The 23,355-nt window shown below is 38.9% G+C and overlaps 1 long non-coding RNA gene across 1 annotated transcript in view; it reads right to left on the bottom strand.

Moving 5' to 3' along the window:
- The window catches only part of LOC125100208 (uncharacterized), a 145,622-nt gene that overhangs the window by 58,757 nt on the left and 63,510 nt on the right, over nucleotides 1–23,355 (bottom strand). The window contains exon 2 of the long non-coding RNA XR_007127469.1: nucleotides 15,782–15,842. This is a non-coding gene — a long non-coding RNA (uncharacterized LOC125100208). The remainder of the gene's footprint in view (nucleotides 1–15,781; nucleotides 15,843–23,355) is intronic.

The raw sequence follows: 23,355 nt of genomic DNA, 5'->3' as shown, positions 1-23,355 counted from the left end.
TAGAGGCAAAAAAATGTATGTTCATTCTACTTGTTTATTAAAAAAAATAATTAAAATACAAATTAATTGACTGAAATAAAATCTGTGAAATTTTCATTCTTCTCATAGGCAAAGATCAGTGATAATTAACAATTGATTAAAAATTGTGAAGTGGGGGGCGCCTGGATGGCTCAGTGGGTTAAGGCTCTGCCTTCTGCTCAGGTCGTGGTCTCAGGGTCCTGGGATCGAGCCCCGCATCGGGCTCTCAGCTCAGCGGGGAGCCTGCTTCCTCCCACCCAGCCCGCCTGCCTCTCTGCCTACTTGTGATCTCTCTGTCAAATAAATAAATAAAATCTTAAAAAATTTTTTTTGAAGTGGGACGCCTGGATGGCTTAGTAGGTTAAACATCTGCCTTTGGCTCAGGTCATGATCCCAGGGTTCTGGGATTGAGCCCTGCAGTGTGCTCCCTGCTCAGTGGAGAGTCTGCTTCTCCCTCTCCTTCTGCTGCTCCCCCTGCTTGTGTTCTCTCTCTCTCTCTCTCTCACTCCAATAAATAAATAAAATCTTTAAAAAAATAAAAATTGTGAAGTGATAGTTGGGTACTAACTGTGTCTGTTTTTCTTATTCTATCCTAAAAGCCAGAGGAGTCGGGAGCTTTGGAAAGCAGTGGGCTCTTATTTGTCCTCCTTCATTGTTTTAGTGTTGAGGAAGAGAAGAAAACATTGATCCAGAAGAGGATGGTTGCTTTATTTGACTAGAATGGGAATTTATATTGGTATATATTTTGGTATATCTTCTCCACTGTCTTCCATGTTTTGATAAGCAGATTTATGTTTCTTTTTTTCTAATGCCTTTCTCACATTCCTATCTATTGTTTGAAAGACCAACCATGGTATTGCATTAGCACAGGATTCTTGAAGATTTCGAGAGTGTTGATTAGTAGAGTCCACTCTCCCCACATCAGGGAAGACAAAGGGTCCAGAAACATAGATAAAGGAAAGCAAGACTGGGCTACTGTGGAGACTGTATATATAATTTCTGTGTCTTTATAGGAGTTTGGTAGTCCAACAGCAAATGAAAAATTTGTCCTTTTATCAAAGCTGGATAGTGAGAGTTGCCGAAGTTTTCAACGTAACCCAAGTGGCTGTTAACATTCTCATAGCTGAAGTGAAGAATCATCAACTCTTTCATTTATTCAACACGTCCGGCCACTTTGCAGGGGAATGAGGGTATAATCTTGTCCAAATCAGACATGATTCTTGCCCTCATGGAGTTAATAGTCTCATAGTGGAAACAGTAAATAAGCGAAAACCAAGCAAGCAGACGGTGCACATTGTGATCATGCTATGAAAAATGACAGAAGTAATGGGGGGAAGACAGAAGAGCCAGTAACCCAGAAGAAACAAGCAGAGAGAATAACTTTTTAACGTGGGCCGTGAAAGAATGGTACTGAGTGTAGGGAGTGTTTCCTTGGGCATATGGATAGATAGGACCTCCAGACAGGTAGGTGCAATCAGGCTCACTGTAAGGGAACAGGGGTCACAGACAGGATGGGGGAGTGTGGCAGTGAGGATAAGCTTTGATGACGTTCAGACTCTATCTGAACATGTAAAAATGTCCAAAGAATTTCTGTTCAGAAACTGTCCTATAGCATCCTCTGACACTTGAATATGTTGCAATTTCCTTACCGTGGCTTGTGAGACTCTGAATCAGGCCCCCAACTATTATTTCTTTGATTTCCCCTTGTGTCTGTCTCTTCCTCCCTATACTTGAGAAACATTAGGCACTGTATACTTCCCTAAGGACGCTAAGCTCTTTGCTGCTCAGGCTCTTTGCACATGCCGTCTCCAGCCTGAAACCTCTTCCACACTTTCTTCACACGGCTGTCTTCTTACCATCTTTATACTTCTGTTAGATAGCCCGTGCTCTGGGAGGCCTGTCCTAATTATGCTGTGCAAAGCAGGGCCTTCCCTGCCCTCCACAACTTCCTTTCTATCATAGCTTCTGTATCTTTATTCCATAATACCTTTATAACTTGTAATGATTTTATTTTTCCTTTTTTAAGAACAATGTATTTATTTATTTTAGAAAGAGACTGCGAGAGCATGGGGAGGGGTTGGGGAGAGAATCTTCAAGCAGACTCCCTGCTGAATGCCAAGCCCAACCAGAGGCTCCATCTCACGACCCCTAAGATCATGATCTCAGCCTAAACCAAGGAGTCCAATGCTTTAACCGACTGAGCCGGTGCCCGTATTTTTTCTGTTTACTATTTGTTTTTTGTTTGTTAATCTGCTGCAGTGAAACATAAGGTTGGGAAGCCAGGGTCCTTCTTGTTCACCAGGCATTGTTTGTCACATAGACCTCGATTAATCAACAGGCAAGAAATAAAGGAATGAAAGGTGCCAAAGGACTCTCTGAGCCAGGTTGCCGCTCCTATAACTGAAAAGCCCTGCTCTATCGTGCCAGTAAGCTTTTTGGTATAAAGCCAATCTCATATACATGAAAGCCTAGATGATGACCCAAATCAACTGCATCTACCGTTATTTTATACGAGATAGAACTTTACAAGTCACATTTTCAGATATTATCACCAGTTTCAGATAACTCCCCAATATTTTTACTTGGGGAAGTTTACCTACATCATGCCTTTATTAGACTGTGGTTAAAAAAAAAAAAAAAAAAATCCCAAAGATCTGTTCATTGGCCTGGGGCCTTTCTATTTAGCGGGAAGAAGTGAATTTGATATTGGGAGAATATGGCAGCAATTATTAGTGAAAGAAAGATGTGTTCAGAGGGGCAGAAGTAGGCATGTTACCCGCAGGAGATTTTGGGTACTTGAAATCCACAGGATGGCAGGGAGATCATTGTCAAGCTTGATTTATCCTCAATATGTCCGTATTTCCACAGTGTCATCTAACCGATCTGAACAATGAATTGTTTATGCCATGATAGCTTTTTGCTCTTCCTGGGCATTGTCAGTGAAAACGTTTCAGGTCACCTTATTCCCTTACTAATACATGGCATCCTTTATTAGATTCTCTCATATAAGGTTAGCTCCCATCAAGGATTCTGCTGTGAACTTCGCCTTCCCTTTGAATTGCAACTGGAATAAAGCTCTTTGAAATATCTCGATATTCCAGCTGGTTGGATTTTGAAGGAAAAATAGAAAATGTCTCTGCGTGGGGAGGGAAGGATTTTTAAAAAATTTTTGGTCAATATAAAGACAGCCAGATATTCAAAATTTATATTTTTGCTTCCAGACTTGGACTTCATAGTCCAAATGAATTACCTGCTATAATTGAGTCACTCTATAATTGAGTCACTCTAGGGAAGAATTCTATTTCATCATCATATAACCACCATTCTGTTTTCTATGTTCCTCTACTAACAGTTTTTTAAATGCCATACAATTTGTGACCCATATATTTCAATAAAATGTGGCCTCTTAAAACAACAATGGTGACATCATGTAAGACTTATTTATTTATGTCAATAGAAACTAAGCCATAGGAGACACATAGATGGGTAGCAGGAGAGTTGTTGGTAGGTTTAAGTAGTTTTCTGAAGTTAATTGTCATGATTTCTGCTTTAAGTTTTATAAGAGATGCTTCTGGCAAGATTCAATGGTTGTGTCACAGACTTCTTTCATGCATGTCTTTAATATAATGTGTATAGATATGAATGAACATATATCCCTACATAGGTGGTTTTCAAAATTTAGTATGGTGTGGTAGGACTTCGTAAAATTGCAGATGTCCAACCCAAACCGCAGAGTCAGATGGAGTAGCTGGAGGGTCAGGCTTCTACAAACAGGCACTCCGGGTGATTCTGAGGCCGGTGACTCATACTCCATTTTGAGAAATCCTGCTGTATGTGTTACTTTTGGAAGCAAGGAAAGGGATCCTAACCTTTTTGATGATACAATATAGGGTCCCTGGGAATTAGACCCAGGAAGTTAGAAAAGCTGCTTTCAGGGAACTCTGTATTCCCAAGCATGACTGTTTCAGACACCCTCCCTCTCCAGAAGTTGTCTCTAGGATTAAAGGAAGACTGCAGCTTTCCGTATCTTGTCAAGGCGATAGCTGCCAATTGGCTTTCAGAGAGCGAAATGAAGAGCTCCAAAAAAGATCACAATATCCTCTCATATTTAGTATAAAAGAGTTCAGTTTTCCAGATGTCATGAAAAACGATAAACATGCTGAAATTAAAATAGCTTCTTAAAGATACTCTGATTGCAAGAATTGGAATTGTGAGTAGATTCATCAAGGCAGACACATTTGCTTTCTTTGTTTTTGTCTCTGTGTCTAGTGCCCAAGTGTTGCCGGAGCCCTGAGTGCCTGCTGACTCTGCCAAGGGATTTATCTAGACTTCTCCTGACTGGACATCCCATTTGTTCTGAAGCTCTACCTATCATTCAACAAGTTATAAATGTTGTGGTGTCGGTGTTAGCGTCACAGAAGGCAACAGAGCAGGGGAAGGTCAGAGTATAGGACTTAGAGAAGTGCTGGTCAGTTCGGCTGGGGTGAAGTTTGGGATGGTTGCTGCATGAAGCCAGTCTGGGGACTCAGGCTCCCTGTTTATCACTTTCTTCTGAGAGCAAAACAATAAAAGTGAAGAACAGGAGTGTCTATTATCTCTACTTCCTTTGTCTTTTCCTTTGAGAAATTTAAATTTAATTTTTTAATATTAGAAAGAAATGCAATTTTATTTTTCAATATTAGAAGCAATATTAAAAGCAATTATCAGTATTAGGGGGCACCTGGCTGGTTCAGTCGGGAGAGCATGGGACTCTTGATCTGGGGGTTGTGAGTTCGAGCCCCACACTGGGTGTGGAGATGGTTTAAAAATAAACTATTTAAAAAAAAAAAGTAATTGGGAAGAGAAAAGTGAACACTGGAGGAATAAAAGGACCCCACAAAAGAAATGTTTTACTGAACTGTTACAATTGTATCTGATAACCTTCTGGAAAAAAGAGAAACCATAACCCAGTTCTCTTTCTGGATCCTGTTCACTATTTGTCTTATGTTTAAATTTTAATAGGTATATATTTTTTTGCATTTTTTAAAAAGATTTTATTTATTTATTTGACAGACAGAGCTCACAAGTAGGCAGAGAGGCAGGCAGAGAGAGAGGAAGGGAAGCAGGCTCCCTGCTGAGCAGAGAGCCCCATGTGGGACTCCATCCCAGGACCCTGGGATCATGACCCAAGAGGAAGGCAGAGGCTTTAACCCACTGAGCCACCCAGGTGCCCTTATTTTTTTACATTTTATTGCAAAAGTATATATTCACTATTCCTATAGGATTTTTGAAGGTAAGCAAAGTGTTAAAAAAAACTAATGAAACTGTAAAAGAACACAGGCTTTTCAGGTCTCATTTAAAACCTACCCCCATTGAAGCACAAACTCTTTTCTACATTCACTACAACACAAAGAACAGAAATGACCTATTTCATTTGTCTGGCAATACTGACTAGGAAGTTGGAGTTTTAAAGAAAAGGAAGTAATAGACTTTCAGCTGAATTTTTACTGCTAGAGGATAGCCCAAAAAAGTGTTTCCTCTTTCTTTTAAGCACAAAGACCTAGGATTTAATTGCATTATAAACCATTTCATCAACATATCCTTGAAACAACAAGCACCCACATGCTTTGTTCTCTTCTTACCATAATATGTCAGAAAGTCAGCTAAAATTAAAAGGAAAAAAAAAAAAAGGCTTTGAGATGAAGAGGCAACCAGCAAGTTAATATTCCTAGAGAAATAGAAAGAGACAATCATAAATAGGATCAGGGCTTTCTCTCTTTGTCCTTTTCTCACAGGGAGGAGCTTGTTACAAAAATGAGATGGGTTCTTTTGTGGGATCTTCATCAGGCTCTAAAAGGATAAACGAAGCAATGGATACTAATGCTGTCCTACCTCAATCTAAATCCAGTGTATTAGAGAGAAAATGGAAGGTAATCTAGATGGACAGGAGTTTGGAGTTGGACCTGGCTTAGAAGGGAGAAATGGAGGCCTGAGTCTCTTTCTCATTCACCTCAAGACCAGTCTGGGACAAAAGTACCATGTGCATTCCCCTCCTTCCTGACCCCCAAAATGAAGTCTCTTCGGAGGAATGTGTTCATGTATGTTGCTACTACAGCAGAAATAGATCTGGTTCTTCCTACAGGCCTTTAACCCCGAATATAAAGTATGTTCCAAGAGTAGAGTCTTCTATTTAATGTTCAAAGTCTCATCTCTGTTCTTTGTGGATCTTCATTGTTTAGCTGGCAAAATACAGTGATTAACCCTCAGGTTGTTCAGCAAGAAAGTTCAGTCATCAGAGCTCCTTACTGATCATGCCACCCAGCATCTCTGCATCTCAGTTGTTTTTTTTTTTTTTTTAAAGATTTAATTTGTTTATTTGACAGAGAGAGATAGTGAGCTTTTTAAAGATCTAATTTATTTATTTGACAGAGAGAGATAGTGAGAGAGGGAACACAATCGGGGGAGTGGGAGAGGGAGAAGCAGGCTTCCCGTCAAGCAGGGAGCCCGATGTGGGGCTCAATCCCAGGACTTTGGGATCATGACCTGAGCTGAAGGCAGACGCTTAACGACTGAGCCACCCAGGCGCCCCATGTGCACCCAAGTTTTGTTAATAGCATCCTGGTTTATTGTACCCTTGGCTCCAGGCTTGGCCGTGTAGTGTGTAACATTACTCAGATGCCCACTATTCCTTCAGGGGTAGGCTTTGGCCCAATCACAATGAAAGGATTTAATGAGATTCTTCCTAGGACTGCTGGGCTACAGCCAGGAGTGATTTCCTGCTGGTCTTGGGTAGGCCTGGCTATGAGGCCAGATCTGCTGGAGACATTCTGACAATAGGAGGGGATGACTGAGAATGGAGCCAACTCAGAGGAATCTGGGTAAGGATGAATAGATGACACTGTATGCCCACGACATGGTCTGAGTTGTTACGTTTCTTCTGGGGTTAACCCCTGTCCAGCTCTTAGACTTTTTGGTTATAGAAACTAATAAAGACCCTTTTTCCTTAAACTGGTTGTGTCTGGGTTTTCTGTCATTTGCCAAAGAATGAAGTCTAAGTGATACAAGAGAATTCTAATCCTAGGTCAGTCACTTTCTACTCGGTCATTTTGGACAAGTAACTTATCTTCTATCAGTATTACTTCTATTACTAGAAACACACACACACACACACACACACACACACACTAAAATTACCCACTTGAAAGGGTTTTTTATGAAGTTTAAATAAGGTTGTGCTTGTCAAGTGCCTGCCTATAGTAAATGCTCAATAAATATTAACTATTGTTACATGCAAAAAATAAATTGTACCACAACCCTAATATTGAGGACAAAAAAAATATATCTCCAAAGAATTTTAAAATTTGAGTGTCCTTCTTTGCTAATATTACATAGTTTCTTATAATCCTGAAGGGTCATTCTAGTTCAAACTTCATTCTTAATATATATATATATATATATATATATATATATATATATATATATATTTTAAGATTTATTTATTTGACAGAGGGAAAGAGAGCACAAGCAGGTTGAGTGGCAGACAGAGGGAGAGGGAGAAGCAGGCTCCCCACTGAGCAGACAGCCCGACTTGGGACTCCATCCCAGGACCCTGGGATCATGACATGAGCCAAAGGCAGTCTCTTAATCAACTGGGCCACCCAGGAGCCCTTTCTTTCTCCTTATATTTCATGGAAAGAGTTAAATTCCTTAAGCTCAATAATTGTTACTTCCTAACTTCTCAGCTCACTCCAATATGTGATGCTGACTTAACTGAAGTTTGTGGTTACAGAGAAATGGGCTAATAGGATCTTGAGAGACATGAGATTTTTCAAGATGATAGTATTAGAGGGTGATCAGTAAGGAAATCACGTTAGCAAATATCAAAGTTCACTGATCATGACACGTCCAGAAAATGTAAATTTCAACCTTGGTCATTCTCAACAGATGACCTGAACTAATGAAGGAGAATCAAGTGGTAGACGTCTTCTCTACTCAGAGTTCTCTTTTAGTTTTCTTTTCCACTGTCTTTTTCAGCTCTTCCTTTCATGCAGATGATTCCCAGGTGTATCTCTCTAAGCTTTATCAAATTCCCAGGCCCAGTCTGTTACATCTCCAGTCCTTCTCAAAATCTCTGCTTGCTCTTTCCCATCTTTCTGTACAGGAAACCAGGTGGCTCAGACTCTTGGCCCATAATATAATCTTCGCTTGTTCTTTTACACAACTGACAATCCTATAGATCCTATCCCTTGCATCCATTGCTTTTTTTCAATTCTCTGTCAGTGTTCTGGATTAGGTCCTCACTGTTTTTTGTTTTTTTCTATTTTTGTTTTTTAAGATTTTATTTATTTATGCAAGAGAGAAAGAGAGAGAGAGAGAAAGAGAGCGAGCACAAGTCAGGAGAGGGGCAAAGGAGGAGGGAGAAGCAGACTCCCTGCTGAGCAGGGTGCCTAATGTGGGGTGGGATCCCAGGACTCGGGGTCATGACATGAGCCAAAGGCAGACACTTAACTGACTGAGCTACCCAGGCACCCTGGTTCTCATTCCTTCTTGCCCTAGATTACTAACTAGGTTTCTTGTATCCTTATACTGTCTATCTAATTTATTGTCTCCCTCCTTCCTTTTTTCTCCTTTTCCCTTATTTTTCTATTTTTGTGTTATTACTTTTGTAATTGTGTCTCCTAGAGAACAATATCCATCCCATCATTGCCCTTTCTAGAATCTACATTACCCCAAAGTAGCCCCCAAATTTTGGATCACATGGACCAAGTAAAATAAAAATATACTTAGGATCCCAAAACAGTGTTGCCAATTTTTATCTTGCCACGTAAGAGCATTAAAGCCTCCTACCAAGCTGCCATCTAGCCTTACCATAATTTCAAAACAGCAATTGCATTTGGTTCCAAATATAGGAAAGATACAATCCCATAATAAAGGAAGTACCTTTGATTTGAATGCACTTTGTTTCATAAAGAAAATCTTACAAATTGTCTTTATTTTTCTCATTTCTCCCCAGTCTGGTAAAAACTTAAACTTAAACCATCACTGGTCTATGGCCAGCTTTTAGGAATTACTGGCCTACAGGATAAAGTAAGAATGATGAACATAGCACTTGTGATCCAATCCTGTAGGAAGCTTTGGTTTATGTAGGCACAATATAGTTCTTTATTATTTCACAACTGTGTTTTGGAAATACCCTCTTCCATGCCTTGCCCACAAGCTTCTTAATTATTCCCCACTCCCCTCAGTTCTCAAGGCATCCCTACTGAGACGTGGCTCATATGCTCTCTTTCTCCCCAGAGTGGTAATTCTCTCATTCATAATTAATCTCTTCTTTTGTTTTGTTCTCCATTACACCTGGAACTTTTTTTTTACCTTTCATATGTTACTTGCCGTGGGTCACAGTGTTGTTATTTATGCACAGTTTTCTCTATGGCAGGAACTACATCTTATGCTGCAAAGTATCTATGGAATTTGGGTAGAATCTGGTCATCTTTACAGGAAATGGAGTTTTTAGAAGACAGAAAAATAATATTGTTCACAGTGTCTCATTCAGTATCAATGGTCTAATGATGGAAAATATTCCTTGGCCAATGGAGCAAGGTACTCAAGAAGCAAACCATCTGATCCCAAAGAGCCAATAGAAAGGAGTGGGAAGAGGGAGAATGACCCTTCCAAAGAAAGGACAAGTTTAGAATCCTGTGGTTATTTCTGTCTGGTTGGCACTGGTTAGTGTGAGCTGATGGTTGGTGAGAAAGTCCTAACAGGGTGGCAGGTGGCCAGGTTCACCTAAGCTGACTTGTAGACAAACATTCCTATATAGTCCTGCTCGCTGATTAGGAGAAATGCCAAGGTAAGTGTAGAAGGCTGACAGGAAGACAAACAAAAGTCAAGCCATGTGCAATGGAATTAAAACAGAACAAAGTACAACACCTTTTTCTGGCAACTCATTTGATCCCAACATACTTATTCCAAAGAGAAAAGTGCTTTGTCTGTCTGATTTGGAAAGAATTAGCAGCTTAGAAGTATGTGAATGATTTTCCTCCTCTAAATATGGTATTTCTTGACTCTGCTCTGGTTCACACGGAACACTGTAGTGGGATACACAGGAAGGGAGAAAGAAAAAAAAATGTGTGAATCCAAAAGGAAATAAAATTCAGAGTTAAGCCCATTTTCCCCCGACACAAACACACACACACACACACACACACACACACACACACACACACACACACTGCTAGCTTTTCCAATTGCCATTGCACTGGACATCTAGTGGACTAATGGGAAGGTCTGTCTATCCACCCATGTATCATCTACCTTTCATCTGTCTATTTAATTATATGCTTGGTAAACAACTTGTACTTCCAGTCAACTTGCTATCCCTCACACTGAAATTCTATGAGATCGGGAAGCTGCCACTATAGTCATCGGGACAGAATGTTTCTTGTGGAATACTCTAATTTGGAACCTGCTAATAGATACTATGGCTGCCTGGAAGGCCCTGAATTTGTTGCATAGATGCTTAGAGATGTCTCTGCCTGATCAGCCTGCTACCGTATAAAGTGGAAAGAATAAACTTAAGAAAATCCAAAGCATTTATCTTGAGTCACCATTGCAGGAGCAGAAGGCTGTGTAACAATAACGTTTACAGGCTATGGTTTCAAATGCTATGGCATGCCTCATTGTGCTGCTGAAAAATATTGACCGTGGACATCGTAATGAGTTAAGTAGGATCTGAACCATGTCAGACTATTGAAATTCTAACAGAGCACATGTTTTTACAGAGGTGCAGGGCTTTGTTTCTAGATATTTTGCTTTCTATTGAATCAACAACTGTGTACAACATATGTACCTAGTCTTGTTTTTCCACATGAATCACTCAATGACTAGGCTTAATTAAAAAGGAAATAACAAATTACGTTTCTAGAAAATGCCACAACCGATCATTTCTTACTTTGTTATTTGGAATTTGTATGCTAATCTCTAAGGGCATAAATATACATGTGCCTGGATTATAGCATGTGATTAATGCATTTTTTCTCTCCTAATAAGTGAAAGCAGAGCATAGCCCAGGAAGAAAAGTATCCACTAACACTATTGGCCGATGAAATCATCTAGAATCTGATCAGAGCTATCTTCCCAATGACTGACTCAGGCATGGTGTCATTGTTTTGCTTGAATTTTTGCTTTAGTTGTCTGACGCAGTCCCCTCTTGGGGGTCTCCTATCACCATCCAGTTAGCTAGGACAATGTGAAAAATGACGAATTTCACTTCTTCAATATTGTGGTCCATATGAAGTCTACAGTACACGATATTGCAGGTTTTTTTAAAAGGCAAATTTGGGAGTTGAGAAGTTCCTATCTGTTAGCATTTTAATGAACTTGGAATAGTTTTCTTTTGGAAATACACTAAGTTACCTGTTATGAAGGACTAAATGTTTGTGTGTCTCCCCCATCCACCAAAGTCATATGTTGAAGTTCTAACCTCCAATGTGACTGTGTTTGGAGAGGGGGACCTCTAAGGAAGTAATTTAGTTAAAATAGATCAGGGGCGGGGGTGTGTCCTGATCGGATAGGTTAAGATAAAATCACTGTCTTTATAAGAGACACTAGAGCTCTCTCTCTCTTTCCCTGTGTGTGTGTGTGTGTGTGTGTGTGTAAATGCAGATCAAAGAGGTCACATGAGCACACATGTGAGCAAGATGGTAACCACCTATAGGCGAAAAGGCAAAGAAGAAAACCTACCTTGCTGGCACTTTGATTTTGGATTTCACAGCCTCTAGAGCTGTGAAAAATAGATTTCTGTTGTTTAAGCTACTCAGTCTATGATATTCCGTTATGGTACCCCAGGCAGATGAACACATCTGTAAACTTGCATGAAATGTGAGAAAATATGAAATTTAGGGACAAAGGTGGCTATGGCACATTATCAGTGTGGTAATGAAGATCTCAGAAACTAGAGTCAGTCAGAATATCTTTCCCATTTTCTTTGTTTTGTCACCTCACCAGACTTTGGTTTCTTCATTTGCATAATTGGAACAGTAATAAATTCTACTTAATGAGATTGATTATATGAGTAATAGAGTCACATCAGGCCTTAAGTGCTAGTTAATATTAGCTATTATTACTATTATTATGACATGAAAATAGACAAAACATTGGGTCAGTTTCATGTCCTGAAAATGAACAAACATGTTTATTATCTTTTATAAACAAAAATCACAAATGCTATACTTGTAAAAGATTTGGTACCATTCTGATTTAATAGTGCAAATGAAGTCTAGTTTTTCTTTTTCTTTTGGAATTGGTGGTAGAAATCCTTTATTTTCCAGAAATTTTTAAATAGCATACTAAAATGATTTTTTTCAGTATAGGTCCTATAGTGTGTTAAATACTTAATTATGTATTCCTTATTCTGAAAAATAATTACCTGTTTTGATAGAAGGATATTCACAAATTCATTAAACGTAACTTCTCCAAAGTGGCACTGAAGTCACACAGTAAGTTTGTGAGCATTGAGACATGTGGAAAACACCTGCGTTTCAGTCAAAGGTGTTGGAACATTGATCTTGCGTTAAAGAGAAATGGGCAGAACTGGGAGGAAGAGTCCCTCCAGCCAGTCTAGCTCCAGTGGAAAAGGTAAGTCTGCAGAAGTTCAGAATGCGGTACAAAAACTATATAGTAACCAATCTAGACTTTCAAAGGAATGCAGCTAACAAACCTGGGGATCTGCCTACCTGGAAATTCAATTTCTTACTTCACAACTTGACAAAATCCTATTTACTGTTACTAGAATTATGTGCAAAAGCCAGTAAAAGAGGAAAAAAACCCCAGAAAACCCAACTTTTCCAGACTTGTAGAAGATTTGTGGTTGATGGTTAATCTAACACCACAAAAAACAGTTTTTGATATGGGTCAGCGGCAGGAGTCCTGCCTTGGAGTCGTGGAATGTTTCCACAGAGTTTTATTAGAGAATGCCCTTTCCTGCGAAACAAATTAATTAAGGGGAGACAGACAAATAAACTGCTCTCCTTGAGAACGGGCAATGCTGCAATGAATGGCATTCCTTAAGAAAGGGTCTGGGCACAGCATGAAGACTAATGAACTACTCAGTCTCTTTCACTCTGGAGACGCGTACTTTGATTAGCATCCAGGGCTGTCTGCAAAGGGACTCACAGTTATGGCTTCGTCCCTTTCTGAGCTTTGTAAGAGGTAAGACACATTGGTCAGTATTTCTCACATACCCAGTGTATCTCCTCCAATTATCGCAACTATAATTGACACTAAGCAATTTAGAGGGGAAACTAATTGAACCTCCAAGCACTTCAAGGTGCTTTTTAAACTGCTTAATGTAGATCTTGATATCACAATGCTTGACAAAGTATTATCAGTGTCACCATAGGAACCAGAAGTGTTTTACATAGTCCTAAAAGGATCTGACACATTTTTCAAAGGATGGACCCCACTGTTACCACCTGCTGTTAAGAGGTTTCAGTTCTTTGGTGTCTCTTATCTCTTGATCTTCATATTTTAAGATTTGTTTCACTGGTGAGAGGAAGAAAAGCCCTTTTCTATTGTTCAAGAGTTTCATTGTTTCTCCCAGCCTTACAAATGACAGTTGGGGTGACTGCCTATCCCATTTGGTTTCTGGTATGGCTCTAGTTCGTGGCCCCTTGGATTCTACCAGGCTTCCTAGAACGCTGCCAGGGAGCTGGGGGCCCTTAGCATAGATCTGACACCGCAGGGCAGATTCGAATGGAAAGCCAGAGTCCCATTGTCAGCACGAATGCTCCTCTTATGATGACCTCTGGGCAGCTGGGGCTTGTACAACAGTGGGCACCTTTTCCTTCAACCTTGAGAGTAGCATCTTGAGGGTAGAAAGCAAAGGGCCTCTATTTCCTGGAGGCTGTGAAGTAGGATTCCAAAATGTATGTTTGCTTCTCCCCTACACTCCCCACCACCAAATGTGCAGGATCAGCTGTGCTCTCCCATCAATTCAAAGAATCTTGTTACAAAAGGCAAATATTTTTCTTAGGGTGAGTAAATAAACATAACAAATCTGAGCAAATATCAGTTCATAATTCCTTTGGTGCTAAATTCCATGTGCTCTAAAGCTCCTTCTTGAGTTTGGGTACAGAGGTTTACATTTTTGCCCCGGGCAATTTTTTTTTTTTTTAATGTGAATTAAGGCAATAAAATTAACTGGACTGAGGTTGGATAAGGCTAACTAATTAGTCTATGGCCTGATTTAGGCTGTCTTGACTAACATTGTTTTTTTTTTTTTTTAAAGATTTTTTTTTATTTATTTATTTGACAGAGAGAAATCACAAGTAGGCAGAGAGGCAGGCAGAGAGAGAGGAGGAAGCAGGCTCCCCGCTGAGCAGAAAGCCCGATGTGGGGCTCGAACCCAGGACCTGGGATCATGACCCGAGCCGAAGGCAGCGGCTTAACCCACTGAGCCACCCAGGCGCCCCTTGACTAACATTGTTAATCTGCCTCATTTGGTGACCAGTGCGGGCAAAAATCCCCCTCATTTGAAAAGTGACTCTGAAGTCAGAGTTATTCAGACTATATTTTCCAGTGACACCAGTCTCTCTCTTTTGTCTTCCCCAATCTTTGTTTTGAAAAATTCCAACCTTTCAGAAGTGTTGAAAGAATAGCCCAATGAAGACTCACATACCCTTCATTTAAATTCATGAACAGTTAAATTTTATATGTGTGCTCTTTACCTATTATCTATTTATCTATATATCATCATCTATCTGTCTATCTAAATATACATCTTTTCCAATTTCCTTTTTTCCCTTGAGCTCTTTGAAAGTAAAGTATAACATCATGTTACTCTTCCTCTAAATATCTCAGTATTTATCACCTAAGGATAAAGCCATTTCCCCACATTATCACAATGCCATTTTCACTCCCAAGAATTTAAAAAGTGGTGTAATATACAATAACATCTATTACAGAGTACAGGTTAAAAAAACCCATTATCCTTTAAATGTTCTTTAAAACTTTTTAAAAAATCCAATCAAGGTTCATGTATTACATTTAGTTGTGATATATTTTCAGCCTTCCTTCATTTGGAACCACTTAAAAAAAAAAAAGATTTTATTTATTTATTTATTTAGAGAGAAAACGGGGGAGGAGGGGCAGAGGGAAAGGGAGAGAGAGAGAATCTCAAGCAGACTCCTCAAGCACCACAGAGTCTGATGCCAGGTCTGTTCCCAGGACTTTGAGGTCACGACCTGAGTCTAAATCAAGGGTCCAATGCTCAACTAACTGAGCCACCCAGGTGTCCCTGGAGCCACTTTTTGTCTTTTGTCACAGAAACATGTTAAAAAGTATAGTCCAGTGGTCTCTGAATAGCTACAGTTCGGATTTTACTGATTCTTCCCTCATGATTAGATTCTAGAAATTTTGACAATACTACGTATACTTGACAATACCACACGTGCTTGCCATTGCATCATCCCTGGAGGCACATAATACAGAACTTAATCACTCGGTTGAAGCAGTTTATGAAAGCTCTCACTTTCACAAAGATATCATTTCTCTTTTATAAATTAACTAACCTATGAGGTAATTCTTTGTCATCATATAGATAGTGTGAATATTCTGTTTTCCACCAAACTTTCACCAAATGATTTTAGCATCGGTGGCTTCTTCCAGAATGGGCCCCCAAATAATAATAAGGATGGAAATATGTATATCTTTTAATGAAAAACTCATTTTTCTACTGAATAAATGAATAAATGAAGGCTGAAAAAAAGAGAATACACTCCCTTACCTGCTTGCATTTATGACTTCTCCAGAATCACCTTTCATCCATTTCTCACTAGGCACCAAATCTGTAAAAATTACATAGATTAACCAGATAAAGGGCAAATTCATTAATATAAATTTATTTTATAACTTCAAATTTATACCATTTATTTTTTATTAATCTAATTTGTGAGGTCCATGAGACTGTTTTAATGAACATAATAACTTGATATTGGGGTCTCTGGGTAGTATTTGGGGGTCATGTCTGTTTCAACACTCAACTTATAGTTGAATTTTGTTTGGTTATCCAGTAAGAAAAAAATACTAATTTTGTAAGAGATAGCAGTTTATTGTGACATCTCAAGGTGCTCTTAATTAACCACTCTGGAAGCTTGAAAGGGATTTAAATAAAAATTTTTATCTTGAGTTGCATGTAATAATATTATTTAAAAAATAGTTTGCATTCTTATCAATAAATATGTTACATTAGAAGTAATCTAAACCTAAAATGATGGTTAGAGCTAATTACAATTTAATGTTTATAATATGTTATGAATTTGCTTGTTGTGGGAAAAGTAAGCAGTTATACCTAAGTCTTGCCTGGCATATAATTTAACTTAAACCACACTTGTTGCCATAAAAATGTATAGGTTTTTTTTTTTTTAAGATTTTATTTATTAATTTGAGAGAGAGAGTGAGTGAGAGAAAGAGAGCATAAGTGACGGGGAGAGGCAGAGGCAAAGGGAGGAGCAAACTCCTTGCTGAGTGGGGGGTCTGACATGGGGCTCAATCCCAGATCCTTAAGAACATGACCTGAGCTGAAGGCAGACACTTAACCAACTGAGCCACCCAGGTGTCCCCAAAATATATAGTTTTTGTTTGAATGGACTTCTACAGGCCTGATTTTGCATAAGATTAGTATAGAAATAAATATTCTTGTTCAGTACCATATTCAAATGTATATGAAGAGAATATAGGTAAGCTTCACATGAAAGTACTAGACCACATAGCACTGATGAAGGGGTTAAAGCTTTCCAAAGTGTTAAAGCCAGAGAAGTGTGATGGCCCATAGGCCTGTATTCTTTCCCTGGGTTCTTCTTTTTGCATTGCCCTCTTGATTCAGCCCACCAAGCATACTCTGTTCTGCCTTAGGGCCTTTGCATCTGCTGTTCCTCTGGCTCTCTCCACACTTCCTTCACATCTTTATTAAACCACATCTTTTCAGACAGACATACTCTAATCTCCTCATTGATTTTATAGCCTCTGTTTAATTTTCCTGTTACCCTTACAAAATTTTTATGTTATATATTTCCCTTCTTTTCTTCCATCCTTCCTCCCTCCCTTCCTTTTTCTTCTTTTCTTCTTCTTCATCCCTCCCTCCCTTCCTTTCTTTTCTGCTACCATTACTAGCATATAAATTCAATGGAGAGTAGGGATTTTTATCCATGAGATAAATTCCACCCCTTCATCGTGTTTACCCTTATTTTTGTATATATATAAGTTTTCTGTCTTTAAAATTATGGGAGCCCAGAATTCTAAGAGCCCAGAATACACCCAAAATCAAGTGGATGACTCTGTTTTATTCACCAGTCTAATATATATATATATATATATATATATATATATATACACATATATATATATATATTTTTTTTTTTTAATTTTTAAATTTTTTCCTCTCTCTTCTGCCCCCAGTTTTGGGTCTCTTCTGATTTGGTTAGTGGTTATTTATCTGGGATCTTTGCCATCTTTTAGTATTTTACTCTTTCACTCATATGTTCTTAACTGGATAAAATATGGATATTTTATCCATGAGAACACTCATATGTTCTTAACTGTTTCTGTTATTCCTGAATTCTGAGACCTGAGGACTGTTTCAACATATAAGATGCACTCTGAGCATTTGTTGAATAAGTAAACATGATACTTTAAAATAAAGATACACATGTTATGTATATTTTTTAAAAAGGGAAATTCATATTAAATGTTGTAAAATCTCTGAAGGGCTATGTAGAACTCTAGGGTTTTACAAGCCCAGTTTGAAACCAATTGCTCAAGACTTTGTTATTCCTCTTATTTCTGGAAATTGAGGGCTGTATAGGAAGTCCAGCAGTGAGGGGGAAAAAAGCAAACTTGTGGCATCCTTCCAAACTGTTTCTTTCAACAAAGGTATCAAAAAATATATCACTGCTACATATCAGAGTTCTCAACCTAAATGCTTGATTCCATTCTAAATAAAAACAAAATTTTTAAAGCCCCCTTATTTCTCCCTCTACTACAACTTAAAGCTGCATCATTAAGAAATTAATAGAATAGTTTCCTTCCTAATTTATATAGATTATTAGAACTGTAATGGCTTTTAGGCATCAACAAATACAAATACCTCATTTCCAGGCGAGACAACAGTCCTCAAAAATCATCTAGCTTGGAAAGAGGAAGCAAGATGGTGGAGGAGTAGGAAACTGAAATAGCATTAGGTCCCAGAAGTTCAGATAGATAGTTATCAAACCATTCTGAACACCTACAAACTCAATAGGAGTTCGACGAGAAGAAGAGCAGCAATTCTAGGAACAGAGAATCAACCACTTTTGGGAAGGTAGGATGTGTGGAGAAGTGAATCCGAAGCAATAGGAAGATAAATTGCGGGGGAAGGGGCCGATTCCCAGCAAGCAGTGGAGCAGTGGAGCACAAAGTCAGAACTTTTAGAAGTCTGCTCCACTGAGGGATGTCACTCCAGGGGATAAGCAGGGGACAGTGTGGTATCAGGATCCTCAGGGTCACAGAGAGACTGGGGAGTGTCTGAGTGTGGCAGAGCTGCCAGGAATCATAGTGGGGAAACTGGCTATGGAGACAGAGCCAAGGTGGGGGCTCTCACCTTAGGATTACCTTAAACTGTGATCCAAGGCACAGTCAGGCCACTGCTCTTTGACAGGGACCCCACAACTGGCAGATTCAGAGAGACTCTCTCCTTTATCCTCTGGGAGGAGAGGCACAGGAGCACACGACAGGAATCTGCTGGGTTTGGAGACTCCAGATGGAGCTGTGTGCCAGAAATAGAAATGCTCAGTCACAGGCTGGGTTAGCACAGAACATGGCCAGAGACTAGGGAGACAGAAGGGATTGACTGCTTTTCTCTGAGGATGCACCGAGGAGTGGGGCCCTAAGCTCTCGGCTCCTCCAGGCCGGAGATTGGGAGACCGCCATTTTCATTCCCGTCCTCCAAAGCTCTATGGAAAGTGCTCAGGGAACAAAAGCTCCCAAGAGCAAAACCCAAGCAGATTACTGAGCCTGGCCCTTGGCAAGGCAATTCCGCCTGGGGCAAAGACATTTGAGAATCACTGTAAAAGGCCCCTCCCCCAGAAGATCAGCAAGAACATCTAGCCAAGACCAAGCTCACTGATCAACAAGAACTGTGGAACTCCAGAGCTAGGGGAAAGCAACACATAGAATTCATAACTTTTTCCCCCATGATCCCTTAGTCTTGCAAAGTTAAATTTATTTTTTCTTATTCTATTTTTAACTTTCCCTCTTTCCTCCTTTAATGTTTTTTTAACTGTTTTATCTTATCAATAACTTTTTAAAAGAATATTTTAAAATTTTCATTGTTATAGTCCTATTTTATCCCTTCATTGTATTTAACCTTATTATTTTATATGCATATAGGTTTGTTTCCTTTAAAATTTTGGGATATAATTTCTTATAATTAATATATAACCTAAATCTAGCTCGAGCCTGATCACATTCTCTTCTTTTTTTCCCCCAACCAACATATCTTATCAATTCCTTTTTTAGAATCATTATTATTTTTTTTTAAAGATTTTATTTATTTATTTATTTGACAGAGAGATCACAAGCAGGCAGAGAGGCAGGCAGAGAGAGAGGAGGAAGCAGGCTCCCTGCTGAGCAGAGAGCCCGACGCGGGGCTCGATCCCAGGACTCCGAGATCATGACCTGAGCCGAAGGCAGCGGCTTAACCCACTGAGCCACCCAGGCGCCCCTAGAATCATTATTAATTGTCATATTTACAGTCAAATTCCACCCCTTCGTCGTGTTTACCCTTATTTTTGTATATATATAAGTTTTCTGTCTTTAAAATTATGGGAGGTTGTTTCTTCTAAGAGCCCAGAATACACCCAAAATCAAGTGGATGACTCTGTTTTATTCACCAGTCTAATATATATATATATATATATATATATATATATATATATATATATATATATATATTTTTTTTTTTTTTTTTTTTAAATTTTTAAATTTTTTCCTCTCTCTTCTGCCCCCAGTTTTGGGTCTCTTCTGATTTGGTTAGTGGTTATTTATCTGGGATCTTTGCCATCTTTTAGTATTTTACTCTTTCACTCATATATTCTTAACTGGATAAAATGACAAGGCAGAAAAACTCACTACAAAAACAAAACAAAACAAAACAAAACAAAATACAAGAGGCAGTACCAACAGCTAGGGACCTAACCAGTACAGACATCGGTAATATGTCAGAACTAGAGTTCAGAATGACAATTATCATGGTGCTAGCTGGGCTTGAAAAAGCTTGGAAGATATTAGAGAATCACTTTTTAGAGAAATAAAATCCCCTTCTATAGAAATAAAAGAACTAAAATCCAACCAAGTTGAAATAAAAAAAGCTATTAATGAGGTGCAATCAAAAGTGGAGGCTCTTACTGCTAGGATAAATGAGGTAGAAGAGAGAATTAGTGATATAGAAGACCAAATGACAGAGAATAAAGAGCTAAGCAAAAGAAAGACAAAAAACTACTGGACCATGAGGGGAGAATTCGAGAGATAAGTGATACATTAAAACAAAAGAATATTAGAATAACTGGGATCCCAGAAGAAGAAAGAGAGAGAGGAACAGAAGGCATATTGGAGCAAATTTTAGCAGAGAATTTCATTAACATAGCAAAGGGAATAAGCATCAAAATCCAGGAGGCACAGACAATTGCCTTCAAAAATCAGTAAAAATGGGTCCACAGACCATCATCTAATAGTAAAACTTACAAGTCTTACTGACAAAGAGAAAATCCTGAAAGCAGCTAGGGACCAGAGGTCTGTAACATACAACGGTAGAAATATTAGATTGACTGTAGACTTATCCACAGAGATCTGGCAGGCCAGAAAGGACTGGCACCATATATTTAGAGCACTAAATGAGAAAAATATGCAGCCAAGAATACTACATCCAGCTAGACTGTCATTAAAAATAGAAGGACAGGGGCACCTGGGTGGCTCAGTGGGTTAAGCTGCTGCTTTCAGCTCAGGTCATGATCTCAGGGTCCTGGGATCGAGTCCCACATTGGGCTCTCTGCTCCGCAGGGAGCCTGTTTCCTCCTCCTCTCTCTCTCTCTGCTTGCCTCTCTGTCCACTTGTGATCTCTCTCTGTCAAATAAATAAAATCTTTAAAAAAAATAAATAAAAATAAAAATAGAAGGACAGGTGTGCCTGGGTGGCTCAGTGGGTTAAAGCCTCTGCCTTCGGCTCAGGTCATGATCCCAGGGTCCTGGGATTGAGCCCCGCATCGGGCTCTCTGCTCAGCGGGGAGCCTGCTTCCTCCTCTCTCTGTCTCTGCCTGCCTCTCTGCCTACTTGTGATCTCTGTCTGTCAAATAAATAAATAAAAACCCTTAAAAAATAGAGGGACAGATAAAAAGCTTCCAGGACAAACAAAAATTAGAAGAATTTTCAAACACCAAACCAGCACTACAGGAAATATTGAAAGGGGTCCTCTAAGCCAAAAGAGGCCCTAAATGTAACAGACCAGAAAGGAACAGAGGCAATATACAGTAACAGTCACCTTACAGGCAATACAATGGACTAAATGCACATCTTTCAATAGTTACCCTGAATGGAAATGGGCTAAATGCCCCAATCAAAAGACATAGGGTATCAGAATGGATAAAAAAAAAAATAAGACCCATCAATATGCTGTCTGGAAAAAAAATCATTTTAGACCCAAAGACACACTTCAAATATTTGAAGTGAGGGGGTGGAAAACAATTTATACCATGCTAATGGACATCAAAAGAAAGCTGGGGTGGCAATCCTTACATCAGATTTTAAGCCAAAGACTATAACAAGAGATGAGGAAGGAAACTATATCATACTTAAAGGGTCTGTCCAACAAGATCTAACAATTTTAAATATCTATGTCCCTAATATGGGAGCAGCCAATTATATAAGGCAATAAATAACAAATCAAAGAGAAACATTGACAATAATACAATAATAGTAGGGGACTTTAACAAGCCCCTCACTGAAATGGACAGATATCTAAGCAAAAGATCAATAAGGAAATAAAGGCTTTAAATGGCACACTGGACCAGATGGACATCACAGATATATTCAGAACGTTTCATCCCAAAGCAACAGAATACACATGTTTCTCTAGTGCACATGGAACATTCTCCAGAAAAGATCACATCCTGTTCACGAATCAGGTCTCAACTGGTACCAAAAGATTGGAATCATTCCTTGCATATTTTCAGACCACAAGGCTCTGAAGCTAGAACTCAACCACAAGAGGAAAGTTGGAAAAAACTCAAATACATGGAGGCTAAAGAGCATCCTACTAAAGAATGAATGGGCCAACCAAGAAATTAAAGAAGAAATTAAAAAATTCATGGAAACAAATGAAAATAGAAGTACAACTGTTCAAAATCTTTGGGACACAGCAAAGGTGGTCCTAAGAGGAAAGTATATAGCAACACAAGCCTTTCTCAAGAAACAAGAAAGATCTCAAGTACACAATCTAACCCTACACCTAAAGCAGCTGGAGAAAGAACAGCAAAGAAAGCCTAAACCCAGCAGAAGAGAAATCATAAAGATCAGAGCAAAAATCAATGAAACAGAAACAAAAAGAACAGTAGAACAAATCAACGAAACTAGGAGCTAGTTCTTTGAAAGAATTAATAAGATTAATAACCCCCTTGCCAGACTTATCAAAAAGAAGAGAAAGGACCCAAATTAATCAAATCATGAAAAAAAGAGGAGTGATCACAACCAACAACAAAGAAATACAAACAATTATAAGAACATATTATGAGCAACTATACGCCAGCACATTTCACAATCTGGAAGAAATGGATGCATTCCTAGAGATATATAAACTACCAGAACTGAACCAAGAATAAATAGAAAACCTGAACAGACCCATAACCAGTAAGGACATTGAAGCAGTCATTAAAAATCTCCCAACAAACAAGAGCCCAGGGCCAGACAGCTTCCCAGCAGAATTCTACCAAACATTTAAAGAAGAATTAATACCTATTCTCCTGAAACTGTTCCAAAAAATAGAAATGGAAGGAAAACTTCCAAACTCATTTTATGAGGCCAGCATTACCTTGATCCCAAAACCAGACAAAAACCCCATCAAAAAGGAGAATTACAGACCAATATCATTGATGAACATGGATGCAAAAATTCTCACCAAAATACTAACCAATAGGATCCAACAGTACATTCAAAAGGTTATCCACCACAACCAAGTGGGATTTATTCCTGGGCTGCAAGGTTGTTCAATATCCACAAATCAATCAATGTGATACAATGCATTAATAAAAGAAAGAACAAGAATCAAGTGATACTC

The sequence above is a fragment of the Lutra lutra genome, chromosome 5 (genome assembly GCF_902655055.1).
Source record: "Lutra lutra chromosome 5, mLutLut1.2, whole genome shotgun sequence".
In the NCBI taxonomy this organism is placed as follows: Eukaryota; Metazoa; Chordata; class Mammalia; order Carnivora; family Mustelidae; genus Lutra; species Lutra lutra.
The sequence above is the reverse complement of the archived record's forward strand: the minus strand, read 5'-3'. Positions and strand labels throughout refer to the sequence as shown.